The 17,383-nt window shown below is 43.3% G+C and overlaps 1 long non-coding RNA gene across 1 annotated transcript; it reads left to right on the top strand.

The window, feature by feature from the left end:
- Positions 1-7,363: 7,363 nt before the first annotated feature.
- Positions 7,364-12,437, top strand: LOC138357284 (uncharacterized). The gene is made up of 2 exons (XR_011224912.1): positions 7,364-7,978; positions 9,522-12,437. It is a non-coding gene; the product is annotated as an uncharacterized lncRNA (long non-coding RNA).
- Positions 12,438-17,383: the final 4,946 nt, after the last annotated feature.

The following is a 17,383-nucleotide window of genomic DNA, read 5'->3' as shown; positions in this document are numbered from 1 at the left end:
CATATATATATATATATATATATATATATATATATATATATATATATATATATGTCGTACCTAGTAGCCAGAACTCACTTCTCAGCCTACTATTCAAGGCCCGATTTGCCTAATAAGCCAAGTTTTCCTGAATTATTATATTTACTATAATTTTTTTCTTATGAAATGATAAAGCAACCCTTTTCTCTATGTATGAGGTCAATTTTTTTTATTGGAGTTAAAATTAACGTAGATATATGACCGAACCTAACCAACCCTACCTAACCTAACCTAACCTATATTTATAGGTAAGGTTAGGTTAGGTAGCCAAAAAAAGCTAGGTTAGGTTAGGTTAGGTAGGTTAGGTAGACGAAAAAACATTAATTCATGAAAACTTGGCTTATCAGGCAAATCGGGCCTTGAATAGTAGGCTGAGAAGTGCGTTCTGGCTATTAGGTACGACATATATATATATATATATATATATATATGTCGTACCTAGTAGCCAGAACTCACTTCTCAGCCTACTATTCAAGGCCCGATTTGCCTAATAAGCCAAGTTTTCCTGAATTAATATATTTACTATAATTTTTTTCTTATGAAATGATAAAGCAACCCTTTTCTCCATGTATGAGGTTAATTTTTTTTTATTGGAGTTAAAATTAACGTAGATATATGACCGAACCAAACCAACCCTACCTAACCTAACCTAACCTATATTTATAGGTAAGGTTAGGTTAGGTAGCCAAAAAAAGCTAGGTTAGGTTAGGTTAGGTAGGTTAGGTAGACGAAAAAAACATTAATTCATGAAAACTTGGCTTATTAGGCAAATCGGGCCTTAAATTGTAGGCTGAGAAGTGTGTTCTGGCTATTAGGTACGACATATATATATATATATATATATATAGATAAATCATAGACATCAATAATATTAATAATATAGTTACTGGGCACTTAGCCTATCACCAAATACTGGTATATATATATATATATATATATATATATATATATATATATATATATATATATATATATATATATATATATATATATATATATATATATATATATATATATATATATATATATATATATATATATTAAAGTCTCATGAAAGACATTATCAACACAGTAAATTCATCAATTACTCCGGGTGCCTGCACACACCAATAATAGTAATAAATTCCGTGAGTACTCTATATAGTCCCACTCTGCACACTGGTGCCTTACTGTGACATAGGTGAGCTTTGCTCACGACATACAAAATACTCTGGCTAAATAATATAGCTGGCTAAAGGGGAATTGGGAGGGAAACTAGAATCACCTACTTCCACCTATCCTCCGGTGAGAGTTGAGTTGTAGCTCCTGGTCCAGGCTCCTGCCTCGTGTAGGGAACGCCCCCCCACACACCCTGTCGTGTCCTCCAGGAACTCAATCAATGTCCCACCATAAACGTGTCGTCTCCGTGCCTTTCCACTGCAGGTCCGTGCTCCTCCACGACTTCTTGTAGGGTTGGAGTCGGTCTCCTGGCCGTCAACTTCTCCTCCCAGCTATGGCTGCCTGCCTACGTCTCGGCTGCAGTCGTTCGGATTCCCGATTAGTGTCTTCTTCACTGCTTCCCAGTGGATTGGCCCAGCCGCTACGTCGTCACTGTGAAGCTATCAGACGTCCCAGACGATACTGCCTAGACTCCACCTGGACCGCACCCGATCCTGGAGCACTTGATGCTCAATATTCCATCAATTCCCTCTTCGGTCCACACATGGAATGAAGGAAGACCTCCCGGCATACTGGCAGACTACGGGTGACGCGTAAGATCCACGGGAGTGGCGTGTTACTGTCAGATTGACAGGATCAATCTTCACACATCCGACCACCTTGATGTGTTGTGTCAGACTGATTCCCTCCGGAGGATTGGCCCAGCCACTACGTCATCACTGTGAAGCTATCAGTCGTCGCATACGTCGCTGCCTAGACTCCACTCTTGCACAACACCTGTTCCTGGAGCACTTGATGCTCAATATTCTGTCAATTCCTTCTCTGGTCCAACACATGAACGAAGGAAGACCCCACAGGTGATGGCAGACCACGGGTGATGCGTAAGTCCTCCGGAGACGGGGTAAACTGTCCAACTGACAGGATCACCCCCAGCGCGCATCCGACCTCCTTGACGTGCTGTCTTAGACTGATGGCGCCACCGCGGCGCGATGACCGGACCCCCCTTCCCTCGTGACGTCATATTCACCATGGAAGGTTTTCATTGGCTCCCTGTGCCACATCGCTGTCGGTGACCAATCTGGTGTCACTGACGTCACACAGTTTTGGCGGCAAAACAGAAGAGCCAGCGCCATATTGGCTTCCTAAAGGGCCTAAACCACAGGCCAAAATATTTTCTTTTACAAATTTCTCGGCAAGGCGAGAACACAACACTCTCCCACATATACCAAACTGAGGCCTGCGACGTAGAGAACGCTCGGGTAAAGTGGACATGACTCTCACTGCAGGCGTGGGAGAAATATAAGGGGGGGAACACCGTCACAATATATATATATATATATATATATATATATATATATATATATATATATATATATATATATAAATGGAAATGTTCGTTTGTTCAAAATCGTTAATCTTCGAAAGTTTTTCACCGATTGCTTTGAAATTTTCACACAAAGTTCCATTCGCATCCGGCCACGTTTTTATATACATACTATATAGATATCACGTCTGTGACGGTAAAAAAACCTGCTTTCTCTGAAAAACTGTGTTTTTCATATGTTTTTCAAGTGAGGGAAATCTTCGAAACTTCTTTACCGATTGCTTTGAAATTTTGACACAACGTTGCATTCAAATAGGCACGTCTTTTTATATATCTACTATATACATGCCTCACCTGTGACGGGAAAAAACATATTTTTTTTGTTTTTTAACAGCGCCATCTGATGCATGTAAGAGCAACACACACATAATATACTAAATATGTAACAATTCCATTTCAATGTTTCTGACTGCATTGATAAATGCAATTTTCATAGATTTTGATTTATATGCATTTGATTGAATTATTTTGTTTGAATTGCGTTGGAATTGAGCTATGTTGTTTACCATACCGTTCATTTCGTGAGAATAGTTTTTTTTTTCATTATTTCATTTCATTTTTAACTGTTTTTCTTATATTTCAGTGATTGGAACATCAGATCACTTGATGTTCCCAATTTTCTGATGGGAGCATCAGACCATTTGGGAAGGCATTGGACGAGGGAGTGGGGAATGGTGGGGATGACGAGGAGACGGAAGTGAGAGATAGTGGGGAGGACGAGGGGACAAGAGAAGGGGTAATGGTGGGTTAGGACGAGGGGACGGGGGGAGTTTGGGATGGTGGGAAGGAGGGGGATGGGGGAATAGAGAATGGTGGGTAGGACGAAGGGACAGGAAAGTGGGGCATGGTAGGAAGGAAGAGAGGCTGGTGGAGATGGGAGGACGGGGGACAAAGAGTAGTGGAGAGTACGCCAAGTCAGGACCGTTTTGCTTTTTTCGACCGTCCTGACTTGGCGTACCCGTTTTTAGTTACCCCAATGAGATTTGACGGTCCTGACTTGGCGTACCCGTTTTTAGTTACCCCAATGAGATTTGACGGTCCTGACTTGGCGCACCCGTTTTTAGTTACCCCAGTGACCCTTGCACAGACATCCCTAATGGTCAATGACGTCACCAGCTAGCCCCTCAGCGTTCCTGCGCAGGTACGTTCAAGGGAATTAAAAGGTCCTGACTTGGCGTACCAGTTTTTAGTTACCTCTGCTAGTGATTGCCTTATAGTTCTCAAGTTCTGGCAGTTCATGAATCCATTCAGGCACACCTCTATCATGTCACCCCTATGTCTTTTTCGCCTTTCTAGTGAATGTTTTTTAAGCTTTGTCAATCTTTCTTCAGAGATTGCTTATGTAGCATAGGGCAAATAAAAATGAAAACCCACTATCAACCATTTGTATGAAAACAGTCCCTGCCAGGCGTGGTGACTTCAATGCATTTTCAGTAGTAATCAATATTACTGCATAAACGCATAAATATATATGCGCGTGCATAAATATATATGCACATCTCACATTCGCTCAAAACATACCTCTCACACCTTACTGTAGCATATAACAAATACAAAATACTCATTAGGTAAAAGCAAGCCTCTCATGTTTTGAAATAAGGCCTTCTGCAGTTACCTTCTTTTCTGACGTCTATGCCTCCCCACCATCCTTGCCTCCCACCAACTCTGCCACACACCAACCCTGCCACCCACCATCTCGGCCTCCCACCATCCCCACCTCCCACCATCTTTTGCCTCCCACCAACCCTACCTCCCACCATCTCTCCCTCTCACCAACCCTGCCTCCCACCATCTCTCCCTCTCACCAGCCCTGCCTCCCCACCAACCCTGCCTCCCACCAACTCTGCCTCCCACCAACTCTGCCTTGAGGAACGCTAGATGGTTACAAATTCTTCCATACATCAGATTAGATAGACTTAATGGGTCCCGTTATGAAAGATCGTCAGAGAAGTTGGTCAGTGATCTGTTATTGACCCTTGATTCAATTTCGGTGACGATGGTGTGAAGCTCTTGTAGAGCTTCACACCATCAGAGCTGGTGATGGAGGGTTTTCCTTAAACACCACTTGACTGTTCCCACCATCCGGTCATAGAAGCCTTCATGCCACGGTCCTCTAGGAGGATGGGGTTATGAACTTCCAGTGGCACTGCTGTTGATTTAGGGCAGTTCATACCACTGGATGATTCCAGACTTCCCTCAGACATGCTTCCCCTGCCATAAATTCGGACCCAATGACTGAGATAATAAAGTTTGGACAGGATCGACGGGCCACAAACCTAAGGAAAGCAGGTATGAATGACTCGGCCCTCATGTCTGGGGTCCCTACAGAGTATTAGGGATGTAATTTTGGAGACAAATGTAGCCTCTGCGATTAGATTAATGAGGGGGTGGAGCTAATGAATTAATGTCTGTTATGAAATGTAATGAACAATGAATGTTAATGAATAATAAGAGAATATGAGTACCCTATGTTCTAATCTTATAGAGCATGATGGTATTCCAGAATGTATTGCTTTGCTGAAGAGAGAATTCCCACCACCATGGGGGGATTGTAACGTAGATATAGTAATTATTCCAGTGCAAAAGAAAAAAAGTATGAATGAGATAGGAAAGCTGAGAGCAACATATGATTGTATAATTAGAGAATTGACTACAGAAAGCACACTACATATATATTGTGATGGGTCAGTAGCTATAGTGATCATTAGCAAAAACTGTCACTGCTCTACCTGTTGCAAAGGTTAAAATAACAAGTTTTTCACAGATTAAGGAGCAAATCAAAAATAAAATACTCCCATCTATCACAATGGCAGGTTCGAAAGAGGAGTACACAGTGTCTTGTTTCTATTACATCAGTGAGTCTTCTTTCCGCTGATTTAGCTCTGTGGTGACTTGTGATAGATGGGAGTATTTTTTTTTATTTGCTCCTTAAACTGTTACAAGTTACTAGAGATTGACAGATCCGTAGCTGGCCTGTAGAACATTTAGAACAAATCGGGTTTGTTTCGAGGCGCCAGGACAGTTTTAGTAAAGAAAAAATCCTACTTGATAAACTTGCTGAAATTTGATAACAAGATGACGGGAATCAAGCAAGACAGAAGGATGGGCAGAATGCATATTCCTCGACTGCCAGAAAACATTTGATACGATCCTGCATAAAAGACTCCTACTCAAATTAGAGGAGCAGGCTGGTGTAACAGGAAAAGTCCTAAGGTGGGTCAGATAATATATCTCAAGAAGGATTCAAAAGGACAGATACATCAAAGTAGAGAGAGAGGTTACAATTGGAGTACCACAAGGGTCGCTTCTAGGACCCAACTGTTTAAAATTTGTCAATCATCGGACAGAGGAAATATTCTCTTGTATCAATATTTACCAATAATGGAAAGCTAATGAGAAGTCAGGACAGTGATGGATTGTGAGAATCAATCAAATTTGGACATACTTCAAAAATGTTCCCAAAAATGGCTGTTAGTTTAACCCAGCCAAATGCAAAGTTATGAGGAAGGGAACAGGCGCACTAAGACCAGTACAGCCATATAGAATAAAGAGAAAATCATCATATTTATCGGAAAAGAAGAAAGTCCTGGGAGTGGACATAACGCCATTTGTGATGTCAGAAGCCCACATTAGCAGAATAACAGCTGCATAAACCATTTTGGCCAACATTTGCGTATCCTTCAGAAATTTGGACAAGGGGAGCTTTCCGGTCCCTATATGCAGGAAAGGTGACACCCACACATATGAATGTGCATCCCCAGCATGGAACCCTTACCTATAAAAGGACAAGAAAAAACTAGAAAAGGTCCAAAGATATGCAACGAGACTCGTTCCTGAGCTGAAGGGTTTAAGCTATAAGGAAAGACAGAGAACTGGGCCTTACCACACTGTAGGAAAGGGGAGAGAAGGGGAATATGATAATATATAAAATTCTAAGGGAAATTGACAAGGCAGACAAAATAATATTGTTCAAAGCAAAGAACAGCAGAACGAGGGGTCATAGAAAGAAATTAAAGACCCAAATAAGTCACATGAACGTCAGACAGAACTTTTTCAGTGTCAGAGCTCTCAATAAATGGAACTGGTCAAACGTTGAAGTTAATTATATTAAACAATTTATATGTAAATATGATTAAAGTGGGATAAAACAGACATTGCAATAATCTAAGAATGTTTAGAAGGTGGGACTAAAAGCCTAGCTTGACCATGAAGGCACATCTAGGTGAGTACATCAATGCGAGTCCGCACAAACACATACACGCATGCACAGGTCCTTGCAGCAGAGTATATAGCACTCTGAGGTCGTTGTCCTAAGGGCCCGGGTTTGATTCCCGGGCGAGACATAGGACATGGGCAGTTTTTTTTTCACCTGATGTATCTTTTCATCTAGCAGTAAACAGGTACCTGGGAGTTATACAACTGCTGCGGGCTGCTTCCTGGTGATGTAAGAGGAAGAGAAAAAACACATTTAGTATGAAAGAGGGAAAATAGGGCTGGAGTCGGTAAATTACACAACCAGCGATTAGAAAGGCGGGGTCCAAGAGCTAAGCGTTCAACCCGAAACGTTTGTTGTTTTAGATTTAGGTACCCGGAAGGGAATGTCCATGTAGCACGGGCTATAGTGAGCCCGACCCTGCAGGCACACAGTAAATACACACACACAGGACGCTGAACACCGTAACCGGTTGCTGTACCTGGCCCCTGGCCTAGACCCCAACATAACAGTTACAGAAGGCGTTATGGAGCCTCCAAGCTACTAGGTGGGTGTGGTAGTGGGTTTAATGTCCAGTAGTGAAGTATGTGCTTTTAATACATACTCACACTTGCTCATACTTCACATTAATAGAAATAAACTCTATATTAATATTGTTGAAGTGACTTTACTTGTGAATTATTTGTATGTGAGGCGGCCTCATGTCAGGTGAGGTGAATGACGTCACAGGTAGTTGACCCATCAGGCCAAGCTAGTCAAGAGGCGCGGCGGGCAGTGTGGCGCGGGCCGGCGTGGGGAGAGGTGCTGCTCAGCGCCCGCCTCATTGGTTTTATTTATTTTTTTTTTTTTTTGAGATATATACAAGAGTTGTTACATTCTTGCACAGCCACTAGTACGCGTAGCGTTTCGGGCAAGTCCTTAATCCTATGGTCCCTGGAATACGATCCCCTGCCGCGAAGAATCGTTTTTTCATCCAAGTACACATTTTACTGTTGCGTTAAACAGAGGCTACAGTTAAGGAATTGCGCCCAGTAAATCCTCCCCGGCCAGGATACGAACCCATGACATAGCGCTCGCGGAACGCCAGGCGAGTGTCTTACCACTACACCACGGAGACTGCAAATTTTACTAAATTAGTCACCTGGACAGTCCTGTGCATGAGGTCACCTGCGCCAGACTTACAGGCAAGTTACTCTAGATGATTAGTTATTTTATCACATTGTATTTTCTTGGTAGAACAGTCTATATTTCCTGACTGTCTAAATAGGCATAGTTACAAGATGTTAAAGTTTTATTAAAAAAAATCAATTTGTTTTGGTGTACTCATTTGTAAAGATAGAGTAAAATACCTTTGTCTATTGGTCGAGACGTGTTTTTAACTGTTCCACAACAGCGGCTTGTGTGTCAACTTTATAGTGAAATTGACCGTTCGACCCAAAGCTGGTGTAAAAGAGCTTACACAATTATTATTATAGTTAAATTCTGGCAGTTATAAGGTGTTTCTTGTTAACGATCAGATTTCAATCTTTGAAATACTGACCAAAGACTTTTAGTCAGGCAAGCGTCACAATCCCCCCCCCCTCCTCCCGCCCATCCTGTGTGAATGACACTAGCCATCCTGAGTCAGTGTCGTCCACGGTGCAGCCAACCCCAGAGACGCCTTAATTAACATTAACGTCCTGTGTAACAAAGTACTATATTTTGTCGAATATAAGTAAATATTAATGAATATATTGTATATAGGTCTAGAATAGTTGTTGAATGAAATTATATCGCACGAGTGTATTCAGACCCTCGTCTCTCTCGCCTAATAAATAATATATAATAGGTGATATATCAAAAACTATTTTAATTAGTGTGTTAAAATGTATTAACTGTTGTGGGTCCGTGCACAAACGAGCATAGACTGAGGACAAGTTAAATGTGAAGCGTTCTTCACGTTCATGTTTGGCTGCCGGGTTAACGACCACTTGGCCGTTGTTGAGAACGTTCATGTTTGGCTGCCGGGTTAACGACCACTTGGCCGTTGTTGAGAACGTCCATGTTTGGCTGCCGGGTTAACGACCACTTGGCCGTTGTTGAGAACGTTCATGTTTGGCTGCCGGGTTAACGACCACTTGGCCGTTGTTGAGAACGTTTGTTTGGCTGCCGGGTTAACGACCACTTGGCCGTTGTTGAGAACGTTTGTTTGGCTGCCGGGTTAACGACCACTTGGCCGTTGTTGAGAACGTTTGTTTGGCTGCCGGGTTAACGACCACTTGGCCGTTGTTGAGAACGTTTGTTTGGCTGCCGGGTTAACGACCACTTGGCCGTTGTTGAGAACGTTTGTTTGGCTGCCGGGTTAACGACCACTTGGCCGTTGTTGAGAACGTTTGTTTGGCTGCCGGGTTAACGACCACTTGGCCGTTGTTGAGAACGTTTGTTTGGCTGCCGGGTTAACGACCACTTGGCCGTTGTTGAGAACGTTTGTTTGGCTGCCGGGTTAACGACCACTTGGCCGTTGTTGAGAACGTTCATGTTTGGCTGCCGGGTTAACGACCACTTGGCCGTTGAGAACGGGCTGTAGGAGACAAGTCTGAGGTTGGGTTATGCCATTCTGTGGTATAAGCCTGCTTTTTGCATCAAACAAAGTCTGACCTGAGCGATTGTCTAGTTATTTCTTCATCTTTAAATGAGGATATGTTCAATTTAGTATTTTGAGGTATTTAATATAATGTGAAATTTCAGGTATGTACGAGGGTGCATCAGTACAACAGCACTGCAGGTATGGGCAACCAGACCCAAGAAATTGGTCTCGTACAACAGCACTGCAGGTATGGTCAACCAGATCCAAGAAATTGGTCTCGTACAGCAGTACTGCAGGTATGGAGGGATTAAAGTTACTTGGGAAAACTGTTGAATCGCAATTGGTGATAATGTAGTGTGTGTATATTCCCACAAGTACAACAGGTGAAGGGAACTAGTTTAAGTTTAACATGTTATACCTTGCAGCGGTGGCCTTCTAATAGGTATAGCCTAAGAACTCTCTACATTAACCACTTCAGAGTGGTAAACCATTCTTCTGGCCAGTAATTTGAACATTTAGTTGTGGTGTAACATGGTTAATGTTCATCTAACATTTTTGGGTACATTTCAATCCTCTTCCCTCTCCATCCACCCTTCTGTTAGTCTTTACTATCCCACCAGTCCAATCAATTATAAACACAAAAATTACCCAAGAGGGTGATGTTGCAGCTGGGGTTAGAAGGAAAGTTTGTGTGAGTGGAAAGTGCCGGGGCATAACCTACCAAGCTGAATATACCGTCGGACAGTTTTGGAAGGCTGAGCACTTGCAGCTACGTGGCCATCATCCGCATCTTGCTCAAGATATTGGTAGCCCCTGAACGCTGCAGCAATTCTGCAAATTGACAAATATTGTGGTCAGGCGGCAGACACTGAAGTGTTAGAGGTGAACATTCCTGGGTCTCCGGAACGGGGTAACGTGGTGCTTCAGGTTTGTTGTTAGTGCTAACGGTTCCTCATTATTAGGGGGGAGAAAAAATCATATAATTGGCGTATGATGCCTTGCCGGATTATGTAATTGGCGTTTACCGTAGTGCTGCCCGGCCGGACCCACCCGGGAGGACGGTTGCCAGGTACTGCTGCTGGTTGTACTACCTGTGCTGAGCCATCTGGACGTTGTTCGTAGCAGCTGGCTATCAAATACTTTACCATCTGCCAACCACCACGTATACCAGGGGGCCAGACTGCAGGTTTCTGTTCAGCCTAATGCACGTAAAGTGCCAGGAACCTGCCTCCTAAGGCCTTCCCCTCCACACCACCATGAAGAATGGTTGCAAAGTTCTGCCTCCAGGTCCACTCGCTGTTCAAAGCCATCTGGAGGCGATATTCACTCCAGCTGACTACAAAACTCAACACCTGGTAATTACGAAGTGCACAAGGGGGACCAGTGCCAGACCAAAGACTCCTGCCATCACTCCAGCTTTCCCACAAGTACCAGGTGCTGTAACTTCTGCCAGTGGTGGGCCTGCCCCTGATGTAGAATGGCCACACCTCGGTTCTGCCAGTAGTGGGCACGCCTTTGATGTAAAGTGGTCACTCCCCGGGTCTGGGACTGTCGCCTACTCTGGGGGGACCTCCCACAGATGGACCCCAGTCAACTGTAAGTTGGGAGATAAGCAACAGGATCAAGCTGAGACGGATCGCCACTTCAGCCTCCATATCAACTCGCCACTGGGTCGCTCCACTGATCAAGCCGATGCTGACCATCGTGAACTGTGGCAGGAACACCAGCAGCAGCAGCAGCAATCACAGCAGGAGATGGAGGGGCTTAAAGAGCAGCTCCGATATGAGAGAAAATCCATGAGCAACATTGCAGAGCTGCTCACGGGCATGAGGGAACTTTTAAGCAAAGACTGCCACCCTCCTTCCCCCAACCCCGGGAACCGGTCGGCCGAGCGGACAGCACGCTGCACTTGTGATCCTGTAGTCCCGGGTTCGATCCCGGACGCCGGAGAGAAACAATGGGCAGAGTTTTTCACCCTATGCCCCTGTTACCTAGCAGTAAAATAGGTACCTAAGTGTTAGTCAGCTGTCACAGGCAGCTTCCCTGGGGGTGGAGGCCTGGTCGAGGATCGGGCCGCAGGGACACTTAAAAGCCCCGAAATCATCTCAAGATAACTCGAAAAGATACCCCTCCTTCCACCCCTGAACCCTCCAAACATGTGCTCCCTTGCCAATCAGGTGAAACTTCCAGTGATCTGGAATGCTTGTGTAGAGGAGCCCTTCCACGATGGTTAACTGCCAAAGCTGTGCTAAGATATTGGATCAACTCTATAGATGAAAAGGCAAACAGTCCCAGTCTGTGGTGTAGTGGTAAGACACTCTCCTGGCGTTCCGCGAGCGCTTTGTCATGGGTTCGTATCCTGGCCGGGGAGGATTTACTAGGCGCAAATCCTTAACTGTAGCCTCTGTTTAACTCAACAGTAAAATGGGTACTTGGTTGTAAAAACAATTCTTCGCAGCGGGGGGGGGGGGGGGGTTGTATTCCAGGTACCTGCCCGAAACACTACGGTACTAGTGGCTGTACAAGAATGTAACAACTCTTGTATATATCTAAAAAAAAAGTGTACTAAACAATTAGAGGCAAATGGGACATTGGTAATATGCTAAGAAATGTTCCTGGAGTTGTATCTAGTGATAATATATATTAAGTGGACTAATAATATAAATCTATATAATGCTTACATGAAATGTACAAATGAGTTATCCATCCTTAGCTGGAACATTGCACCCGTCAAAAAGTTCTGTAATTTACATCATAAAGTAACAACTGAACAAACCAATATTGTAAGTCTCAAGGAGTGCAGAGTTCCTGCAAGAACCTCGCCCTCAAAATTGCTCTAATTTGTTGCTTACTCCCTCAGATCCAGTAACTCTTTCATTCTATAAATCAAACAATCCCTACCCCATTAACTTCTTCGAGAAAAGCAAACTGTGGGCAAGAATATTATGTAGAGAGTACTTGTGGGCAACTTTATCCTCAATATATTTAATCAATATGCTCCAGCAGGAGAGTTAAATTATATTGATCTTCCGGCCTGCGCTCAAGCAGAGCCCACAATCATTCTTGGTGACGACAATGCTAGACACAAGGACATTGGCGGCTCTCGCTTCAGAAACGGGAATGGGAATCAACTGCTGTCGCTACTAAATAGTTACGAAGATGTGCAGATTGTGGGCGACCTTGAACCCACACATTTGTGGAGGCATTCTAGACCTCTGTGTTGGTTTCAACGTCACTCAGGTCTGGTGCACATCTATTGTAACAGATATGTTACAATATCAAATGTTATACAAGATGTCAGAAAAAAACGATGTCAGATCAACCTAGATTGATTACTCTGTATCTGAAATACCATCCTGCATGGTGGTATTTTTAAACGCAAACGGCTCAGTGTTCCTCCTGCTCGACGTAAAGACTGTCGCTCATGTGTCAGTGTTACAGCACTTATGATCACTCCACAGTCGAGATACTTAACGACGATCTAGTACAGAACATTCAGATGTTCGCTGACCCTTCAAGTTGGCCCTCCGCACCAACCAGTGGTCGGAACGATATGAAAAGTAATAAACACCATGTCTATTACAATGACCCTAAACTGCGTACTTATAAATGCACTGCTAAACAGTTGGACTTGCATATAGGGAAACACGCACGCCAGCAATGCTAAAGCTCTTTCAGAAAGCCCTAGCCAAGGCGAAGGAGCGCATGACAGCTCAGGCAAGATAACTGGGACACTTGTGAAGTCTCAGTTCTCACACCCCCCTCAGCCAGGCATGGAAGAATATTCAAAGGCGATAAGATCGTTCAAGTGTCACACCCTCACCCTCCACACAGAGCAAACGAGGTTGTCGATGCTTGGGCAACCACCTCTAGCTTCAATAATCTTCACCCAGATCATAATCAGATTAAATGTTGGTTACGGAGATCTAGAAAGGCTCGTTGACTTCATGAACCACAAGGAAGATGAATGCAACGTGCCATTTACCGAGTTTTTTTTCGCCCTAAACAAAGTTAAAGCCACATCACCCGATGAGGATGGTACCACTTATGGCATTTTGTTTGCTTCCTCTAGTACCAGGAAATCCCATTCTTGAGATATATAATATGAGCTATGTAACTGGGGAACTTCCTATCTCTTTGACCAACAGTATAATCATTCCAAGTGCCAAGTTAAAAAAAGATAATACGTTCCTCCCAATTTCCCTTATTAGCCGCATTTACAAAATATTCGAGAGTGGTCCTTAAGTCTCCTCCATAGAATAAGAACAATGTTATCCCCCCCCCCCAGATATATAGCTATGTATCTGAAGGAGCTATATATCATGGTGGTGGTGCAATGATGCATGGAAGGAGTGTGCATCATTGCATCACCACCTTTCTTACCCTGCACACTGATATTATATACCACCCTCCTAGATCTCAAGTCTGCCTTTGATATTGCAAACCGACATGTTATCTTAAGCGAGCTTGTGAGAATGAATATGGGTGGTTGGCTTCTTTGTTGGATTAGGGGTCACATATCCAACAGGAAGTCATGTGTTTTTCCAGGGGCATAGTTATGTAACAAGAGACTTCGAACTAGGTACCCCACAGGGAGGTGTCCTCAGTCCTAAATTATTAAATATCTTAATAAAATACGCTGTTAAACTGTTCCGAATAAACACAACGTGCACATGATTAGCTATGCTGCATTATCTAACACTGTGCACAGTTACAAACCCAATAAGATTTCAACTTAGATTGAACAGAGCAGAAGTTGTTAAACACATGGGGACAAAACCTTACTAAAGCGACCATACGAGTCATAAATACTCAAACTCCGCCTAAGTAAAACAGAAACAAGCAACATTTAGTGTGCCAGCCAGAGGAGCCCGTGCAGGAATTTCCATGCCAAAAAAAATCCTATGTTGCTGATAAGATACACACCACTGGGTATGCCAGCACGCAGAACACTCTTAACTCTGTATTAAACTCGTGTCAGGACCTAGGTTTAGTCATCTCGGCAGAGAAAACATACTAAATCGGCTCCCAGCCAGGCAAGGGGGAAGGGAAGGGAATTATCAGGGGGAACGTGCCAAGCCATAATGACTATATAGCACTTAAAAGGGGTCAGGATAAGGATTTGGGATGGGACTGGATGGGGGGGGGGATGATTCCCAACCACTTGGACGGCCGGGAATTGAATATCGACCTGCATGAAGCGAGACCGTCGCTCTACCGTCCAGCTCAAGTGGTTGGGACCCGGGCTAGGAGCTGCTGTTCGCAAGATGTAACTGTCTGATAGATCCCAGCTTGACTATGTAAATAGATTCAAATAACTTGACCTTGAGGTGCCACTGTATGGACCTGTTGTATTCAGACTTTGTCGTCAGTGCAAAGATAGGCTCAGAGATCTCAAGGCTATTGTAGATTATCACTCAGGCTATGATGCCAATGTCAGAATTGTCAAAATGATGTACCGTTCATACATTAGATCTTTAGTAGATTATGCTGCACCTCTGCTTGCTTTGATGCCTGAAAGAGCTTGGAGGGCTTGAAAAATTGCAGAACGAGGCCTTGAGGATAATCCTTGGGTGCCATCGTATCACAATGATACTTAACATAAGAAAGGAACTTAATATTCTGAGCGTTGTTGATCGTGTTACTGAAATTAACTGTCAGTGGTATAAAAATGCTTAAGGTAACTCATCCTAACCCTTGCACAGGAGCCCCTCCTTGATGATTGTATTTGAAGGTCAACATTGTTCCAAATGGATAACTAAAACGAACTGAACTCTGAATATATTATTTATAATTTGTACCAAGAGAGACAACAACGGCACTTAACTGCATCGTGGGAGATTACACCATTTCCCATTTTAATATCTCCCTTTCCACCCAAGAAGCAAATAAAAGATCAGCCCGAGCTTCGTCCTGAGGTAAAGCTCAACGCCTTTAGCCATATTGATGCTCTGTCCAGAGAGGATTCTCTCTCTCAAATCAAATACACTGATGGTTCCCAACACCGCCCCGCGTGAACAGCTGGAAGTTCAGTTGTCCTGACAATGTGCGATGGCTTATATTTTGAGTTGCGAGTCCGTATAAATAACTGGGGCTCTACCCTTCAGGCAGAAGTATTTGCCTCGATTCTCCCACTGAAGAGTGCAAGTCTTCAAACTTGATACATTGACTCTATCATCCTTAATTGCTCTCAACTCTTAAGACATAGATGTAACATGCTCGTGTCTGAAGCTAGACACAAATACAACCAAATTATTAATGATGGTAATAGTCCATTTCATGTGGACTCCATCTCATGTTGGCCTCCGAATGCATGATGGACATGATGAGTTAGCCAAAGAATGTCTTTAAAGGAGAAACTGAATATAACCTTGGATTGCCAATAAGCAGTCTGAGAGCAAAAGAACTTCAACAAAATCTTGTAGCGCTGAGGCGAAGTGAAATCGACACCAGTAATTCCATCTATCATTATATTATCATGCAAGAGGACGCACACACCTATGGATCATAAAATACAATCTGGAGACTTCAAGATGTTGCAACTGCTTTGCTTACACTCGGTTACAAGTATCATTGGGAATTCAAATTTTCTGCTGATGTAGACCTGACCAAATATAAGCTGTTAACAAAATTATTCGCACACCCTCCGTCACTGATGGAGGGCAAAAAGATACGCGAATTCAGAGAATTCTATAAAAATGTTCCAGAGATGTGTAACTACTTCATTTAAAATAATCTGCTACCAGAAATCTTGGCCAAATATCCCTAGTTTGCTAACTGTAGGTAGTAACTAAGTGATTGTAACCTATCCACCGCTGCCCACTGGATGGGGGGGCGGTGTGCAGGACAAACATATTGACACTAGCTCTCTTCATATGTCAGTTTCTTAATTTAGTAATTGAACTTATGGTCGATCTCGAACCCAATGATGTGACGATCTTTTGAATTTTGTAACTAGCTCAAGATAGTAACTTGTTTAGCAAAATTGTGGGGTTCAGTCCCTGAGCCCAATATGTGCCTCTAACCCTTTCCACTACCGTCCACATGATGGGTATGGGATGCATAATAAGTGAACTAAACTAACCATGACTAGAGCTTGTTAACTTCCTTTCGGATGCTTCCTGAAGCTGTCTGAATTATATAACTTGGGTAGAACAATCCTGTATAGTCTGGATGTGTTTGTTCCTGTATAAGAATTTGTCACTAGAGAGGGGCTGGTTTCATGGCAGCTTCTTGTATGGTAGATTCTGGACAGCCTCTAGCTTTAAAGATGCCCCCGGAGCACCTCAAAGCCTTTCCCCAGATTATTCTGATCACTTGTTATTCCTTTGACTCGGATTCCCAAGGAGAATAAGAGGTCTCTTGAGGGAAACTGGGTGGTCTTTCTCAGTCTATATATATATACACACTTGAGTACCTAGGAAGGGAAGCTCCTCCATGCGGGTCTAGATAGTAAATTTCAGGTCTGCTTGAACTTGCCCATTCATGGACGGCTTGAACTGCGTATTAAATTGTATAGTAAACTGTAGGAAAGCAGCCAGTCCTCTTCCACAAAAGGGCAAATGCTCGTTTCCAGCATCACGTCCTCAGGCCTGGCTAGTTAGTGGTAGCCGTCCCCCCCCCCCCCCAATCCAATCCAATCCAATGCATTCATCAGTTTCATCATTGTGTATTAAAAATTGTATTATCATCATCAAAGTTAATATTATAATTTCAATTTCAATGTAAATTTAGGGGGTAGGTTAGATTAGGTGTTAAGGTCCTGTTGGCTATTATTTGTATTAGAACTACATGGGGGGAAAGTTATAGCTTTGGGATTCGAGCAGAGGTCGTCAGCGAAGCACTTTTAGAGAAATGTTAGAGCAGGATTTATTGAGTAGTGTGTAACAGGTCGACCTCATAAACAAAGGATAAAGTCCATACCATGCACCTGCCAAACCCCCATGTTTATAAATGAAACGTTTTGTATCGCATGTCCCACAACCAACCCGTCCTCAGACCTAGTCCATTCCATCCAACGGTC

Source organism: Procambarus clarkii, chromosome 77, assembly GCF_040958095.1.
Source record: "Procambarus clarkii isolate CNS0578487 chromosome 77, FALCON_Pclarkii_2.0, whole genome shotgun sequence".
Lineage (NCBI taxonomy): Eukaryota > Metazoa > Arthropoda > Malacostraca > Decapoda > Cambaridae > Procambarus > Procambarus clarkii.
This window is presented reverse-complemented; position numbering and strand designations above follow the sequence as displayed.